The sequence below is a fragment of the Watersipora subatra genome, chromosome 1, assembly GCF_963576615.1.
Source record: "Watersipora subatra chromosome 1, tzWatSuba1.1, whole genome shotgun sequence".
NCBI classification, from domain to species: domain Eukaryota; kingdom Metazoa; phylum Bryozoa; class Gymnolaemata; order Cheilostomatida; family Watersiporidae; genus Watersipora; species Watersipora subatra.
In genome coordinates this window covers 39404087-39410624 of record NC_088708.1, presented here as the reverse complement: position 1 = coordinate 39410624, position 6538 = coordinate 39404087, and positions in this window count along the sequence as shown.

Genomic DNA, 6538 nt, shown 5'->3' with positions numbered 1-6538 from the left:
TATAGAAGCGAGTTTTATAGAAGCGAGTATTATAGAAGCGAGTATTATAGAAGTGAGTTTTATAGAAGCGAGTATTATAGAAGTGAGTATTATAGAAGCGAGTATTATAGAAGCGAGTATTATAGAAGCGAGTTTTATAGAAGCGAGTATTATAGAAGCGAGTATTGTAGAAGCGAGTATTATAGAAGTGAGTTTTATAGAAGCAAGTATTATAGAAGCGAGTATTATAGAAGCGAGTATTATAGAAGCGAGTATTATAGAAGCGAGTATTATAGATGCGAGTATTATATGAGTGAGTCAATCTATATTTTATCTAATTTATTATTATTATTATGATTTATTATTGCTGCAAGTAAGCCTCCTGCTAGGCTCTCAAACCCATCAAAAGTTTTAGTTACACGAGTAGTTTTCCGCTTGATTTTCTACTTCAACTTTGTCTTGATAAAAATAATGCAAAAGCAACAGCTAGTTTTGGTAAGTTTACAGCAAAGTATGTCATATGACGCTGCCAATAATGTGAAACAGGCTGCGTTTCGTTTGGAGACAACTAGCCATAAGTATGAGGAATCGTTCAATTGTACTTGTTTGCAGGAAGTTACCGCTGGCCTACTAGCGGGGAACCGGCTTAGCTGGTGACCTGGTTGTAGAACGCTCCAGAACATAGGCTATTTCTTCTCACATTTCTCAGTAGAGTGTTTCACCCTGAGTCATCCTTGAGCAGTCCGTGTAGCGATGGTAAGTTCTCTTTCATCACACAAAAATTTTGTGAAGTTCTACTTGACCGCTCATAGAAAGTTTTAAAACTGCTATTCATATAGAAATTTGAATATCTATGAGTTACCATTTGTCTCCCCTTATTCTTAGCTTGGTGTAATATAATAATAATAGTCAGCAAAACAAGTGGTCAGCAGCATAATGGCTGACTTCTGCCAGTAGCCGGCGGCTCAAAACAGCATCTGCAGCGGTTAGTACAAGCGCATAGTCAAACACGAAACAAAGCAGAAAAGACAGACCGTAGTGTTTGATAGCTGCCGCGAGTTAAGCACACGCTTCACTGCAATTATTGCCCTGGTTTTTGCGTTTTATGTTAGCTGTCAATAAGTTCATTAGTCTGAAAGTGTGGGTAGTTTAAGCCAAGTGCTGCCAGTCTTTGTGGCTTAATAATTTACACATGCTAAGTCTGTCAGATTTATGGTTTCTAATTGAATTTAATAACATTGCAAGACTGGTAGGGATCTTCCTTACAACAGGCTTTTAGTGAAGCTGTAAGTAATTTTAGTTCTGCTTTGTTTCTAACTTTCTATGAACACGAGTGACCTGGAGCAGTAAGCCTCCATTAGCCGCAACTAACTACCACCTATAAAAACTTCAGCCATAGCTTTTGAACTTCTGCCTCTATAACGGGCGATTCTTTTGTATGATGCCTGGTGTTAAAACCATCGCAAGGCTTGCAAGTGTTATGCGGCAAATTCGCAGGCATGTAAAATTCTTTTCATATGAGGTAATAAACTTCATTGTTCCATCGATTAAACTTGTTTACTACTTGACTAATAACCTTGACCTTTCTTTAAAAGTAAATGATCATTTTTTTTACAAATTCCAATAGTTGTAGCATTAATAGACAGAAACATATTTATGTCAACGTCAATGTTTATGAGACCAGTATCATATCAATGTCAGTGATACTGGTATTCTTTGGTCCCGTGTAAATACATCTATGGTTGATGGTGTAATATCGCATGAGACCCATATATTTTAGAAAAATGAGAGCGATCTGAAGAAGGACTCATTGCATAATGTCTAAGTTTATCATAAAAATGAGTCTCTATTCAGATCGCACTCATTTTCATACAATCTACAGTATGTGTCTCATGTGACAGACTTTACATGCAATTGCCTAGTACTCTACTGGTTTTTCTGACAACCACTGCACAGAGGTGGCGTGAAGAGTTGGTGTGAATTCCTATCAACTTTGGAAAAACATTCAACCACAAATCCAGTTGAAGAGGTCAACTAAATTTGGTCTCATCGTCACTTTGACGCTTTTGTAATGCCAATTAATATGATAAACATATAAGCTTCAACCGCATATTGTCCCTGGATCATTCTTTGAATAAGCCTTGCAATCACCAAACATTCATATCGCTCCTTTGATGGCATTAACAGATGGCAGCAGACCACTGCTGCCAAACCTCAATATTGATCTTGCTAGTGTAATCCTGAAGCCAGAGACCTTGCAATAGCTCAGACGCCAACAGCCTCTTGCCACATATTCATAGTCATCACTCATCAATAAAAGTTATGTTAGCTGGGCTCACTGCAGATCTCTCATGTAAGAGCAACAGGGTTTTCTCTTGCTAGCCTTACAATTATATAGTCATGACATCTGCCTCCAGCTGACACTGTGTTTTGCTTGGTACATCAGCAAACCTGGCAGAAAAACAAATCTAGATAAATTGCAAACAAAAACCAACAGAAGCTTGTCAGTCAGGCAAGAGATTACAGAATTTTGACGACCTGGATAAAAGCGGAGATATAACTAGCAATAAAAATTTACGGCAGGTTTTTTCACGTATGCAAGATCTTTGTTTGCAACAATATAGTCTAACCTTTTCATATGAAGTTAATTTGATAGCTGCTTTGTATATTGAAACTGTCATATGTTGGAACAAATATTCTTAAAAGACTACATAGTATTTTGTTTAATTCATTCTAGAGCTCAAAAACAACCATAGGCCTACATAATTTGAGTCACATTTAACAGCAAAACATAAGCTTGTTTTAAAAAGATTGAAAACCCGAAATTATTTGTAAAAACAATGATAATGAAGTTATAATAGGTAAAAAAGCTTTTATTCCGTTTACTTTGAAAGCAATGAATGGAAGCGGAGGCTCAGTAATGCGGAGTTTAAAGGTATATATATGTATATACGGGGCGTAACTCATTTGAACCTCTTAAATAAAAATGTTTTATTATTTTGAGGTTTTATTTTTAATATCTATTGGGTTTTATGCCTTTACTTACAAAACTGTCATTTTTTGAAAGTTTTCATATATCAATGATGGAAATTGTTTGTATGTTAAGGCAAATATTTTGTAAAGTTTTACATTCTAGGACGACAGATTTCTAAGTAGCGATGATCGTAAGTCAAGGTTTGATATGCAGCCTTGGCTACTCTCAAAGAGTTTTATTCAATCATAAATTATTTTATAGACTTACCCTATTTTCTTTCTAGTTTGAACAAAAAATAAAGTTTCAAGCTTTTGAACATATGCTCACTTTTAGATTACAAAAAAACATATTGCAAACCCCTTAGGGTCAACTTTTAAACAAGTACCAACGGTAAGTGTCGCAGCTGTTTCCCTATAACAAAATAGAATAACAGCGGCCATATTGCGACACCATATTGTCGTATGCAGCACTATTATTTATGAAGCTATTTTAAGACAGGGGACCGGCACGGCGTCCAGTGTAAATTATAAAATGTTGGAAAACCTTCGACATTACCAAAGATGGACAAAGTCATAGCACTAACCTGTTAGATCATGAAACTGCTCGTGAAAGCCAATCACTGCGCAGTCCTAATCGTAGTGAGTATTTTTCTTTCCTTTATTATCATAGCACATAATGATGAATTATGAAAGCAATGCGCAGTATTACTTTACCAGAGCAATAGGCATGCAATCACTGGCTGCAAGGGACTGTCACTCAGTTTGTTGATAGCGCATAAGTATAATACATAAGGAGCTGGTCAGTTTACTGTAATAGATTATATGGCTCAGTGCCAGCCATTTGTGTTAAAAGCCTTTAAAGATGAACTAGAATAAAATTTTAGTAGATCTTATAGGAAAGTATCGGTATTTTTCTATCATCTGCAATCGTTTTCGATGTCTGATGTGGTCGGATGGCCAGTATGTTTCATGATTGGCAAAACTGTATTTGAACGGTTGAATTGCTCAGATCAAGTAAAAGTGTGATTATAACGTCTATAGTTGCAGAGACCGACAGAAAAGATGCTAGCAACGCTGCAAATTGAACAAAGCAGCCGATATCAATTATCACAACTATAATAACCTGTGATGTCATTCGCACTTATGTTTCCTACGAGCATTTTAATCTCAATCAAGTTTTGTCTATTTTAATCTTGAAACATGCTGGCAGTCAGACCTCAGACATCAAAGACAGTCACAAATCATAGAAAAATACTTTCTGATAAAATCTACTAAAATTTTGTGCAAGTTGCTCATCAACTGACCTCAGTTATTGACCTCATATGAAGTATCTTATATCAACTGACCTCAGTTATCGACCTCATATGAAGTATCTTATATCAACTGACCTCAGTTATCGACCTCATATGAAGTATCTTATATCAACTGACCTCAGTTATCGACCTCATATGAAGTATCTTATATCAACTGACCTCAGTTATCGACCTCATATGAAGTATCTTATATCAACTGACCTCAGTTATCGACCTCATATGAAGTATGTTATATCAACTGACCTCAGTTATCGACCTCATATGAAGTATCTTATATCAACTGACCTCAGTTATCGACCTCATATGAAGTATCTTATATCAACTGACCTCAGTTATCGACCTCATATGAAGTATCTTATATCAACTGACCTCAGTTATTGACCTCATATGAAGTAGCTTATATCAACTGACCTCAGTTATCGACCTCATATGAAGTATCTTATATCAACTGACCTCAGTTATCGACCTCATATGAAGTATCTTATATCAACTGACCTCAGTTATCGACCTCAAATGAAGTATCTTATATCAACTGACCTCAGTTATCGACCTCATATGAAGTATGTTATATCAACTGACCTCAGTTATCGACCTCATATGAAGTATCTTATATCAACTGACCTCAGTTATCGACCTCATATGAAGTATCTTATATCAACTGACCTCAGTTATCGACCTCATATGAAGTAGCTTATATCAACTGACCTCAGTTATCGACCTCATATGAAGTAGCTTATATCAACTGACCTCAGTTATCGACCTCATATGAAGTATCTTATATCAACTGACCTCAGTTATCGACCTCATATGAAGTATCTTATATCAACTGACCTCAGTTATCGACCTCATATGAAGTATCTTATATCAACTGACCTCAGTTATTGACCTCATATGAAGTAGCTTATATCAACTGACCTCAGTTATCGACCTCATATGAAGTATCTTATATCAACTGACCTCAGTTATCGACCTCATATGAAGTATCTTATATCAACTGACCTCAGTTATCGACCTCAAATGAAGTATCTTATATCAACTGACCTCAGTTATCGACCTCATATGAAGTATGTTATATCAACTGACCTCAGTTATCGACCTCATATGAAGTATCTTATATCAACTGACCTCAGTTATCGACCTCATATGAAGTATGTTATATCAACTGACCTCAGTTATCGACCTCATATGAAGTAGCTTATATCAACTGACCTCAGTTATCGACCTCATATGAAGTATCTTATATCAACTGACCTCAGTTATCGACCTCATATGAAGTATCTTATATCAACTGACCTCAGTTATCGACCTCATATGAAGTATCTTATATCAACTGACCTCAGTTATCGACCTCAAATGAAGTATCTTATATCAACTGACCTCAGTTATCGACCTCATATGAAGTATGTTATATCAACTGACCTCAGTTATCGACCTCATATGAAGTATCTTATATCAACTGACCTCAGTTATCGACCTCATATGAAGTATCTTATATCAACTGACCTCAGTTATCGACCTCATATGAAGTATGTTATATCAACTGACCTCAGTTATCGACCTCATATGAAGTATCTTATATCAACTGACCTCAGTTATCGACCTCATATGAAGTATCTTATATCAACTGACCTCAGTTATCGACCTCATATGAAGTATGTTATATCAACTGACCTCAGTTATCGACCTCATATGAAGTATCTTATATCAACTGACCTCAGTTATCGACCTCATATGAAGTATCTTATATCTTTTCCTTTTCAGTTGGCTTTTCAATCATAAACTTATTCAATATTATTATTAGTAATTATTGTTATTCAATTTTTATTCCCTGACAGACAGACCTACAGACAGACAAGGCATTAAACGAACTTAAACTAAAGCTAATAAAGTATGCATTACCGGCATAAAATTTTGCTGCCAAAAAATCAAAGATCTGATAAGTTTGAAATATTTTAATAAATGAAAGTGAAGATACTGATTGACAAGCGCCTCCCAGCTCTGAGCCTTCATTGCTTCATCGCTATAGACCCTTGCAAAAGATAATCGTTGTTTGACCAAGCTGATATATTCACCCGTAATGCTGGGGATAGTGCCCGACCATCATTCTGCGACCTCATCATCCATATTTATGTAAGGATTACATCGCATCGCTGGTCTACACAATCGCTTTCTGCATTCTATCTCTGTTATTGAGAAGATGAAGTCTATGAGAAGTCGCGGAGCTCACAAGCGGGTCAAAAGTGGCGCAACAGCAGATGAGTACAATGAGTACA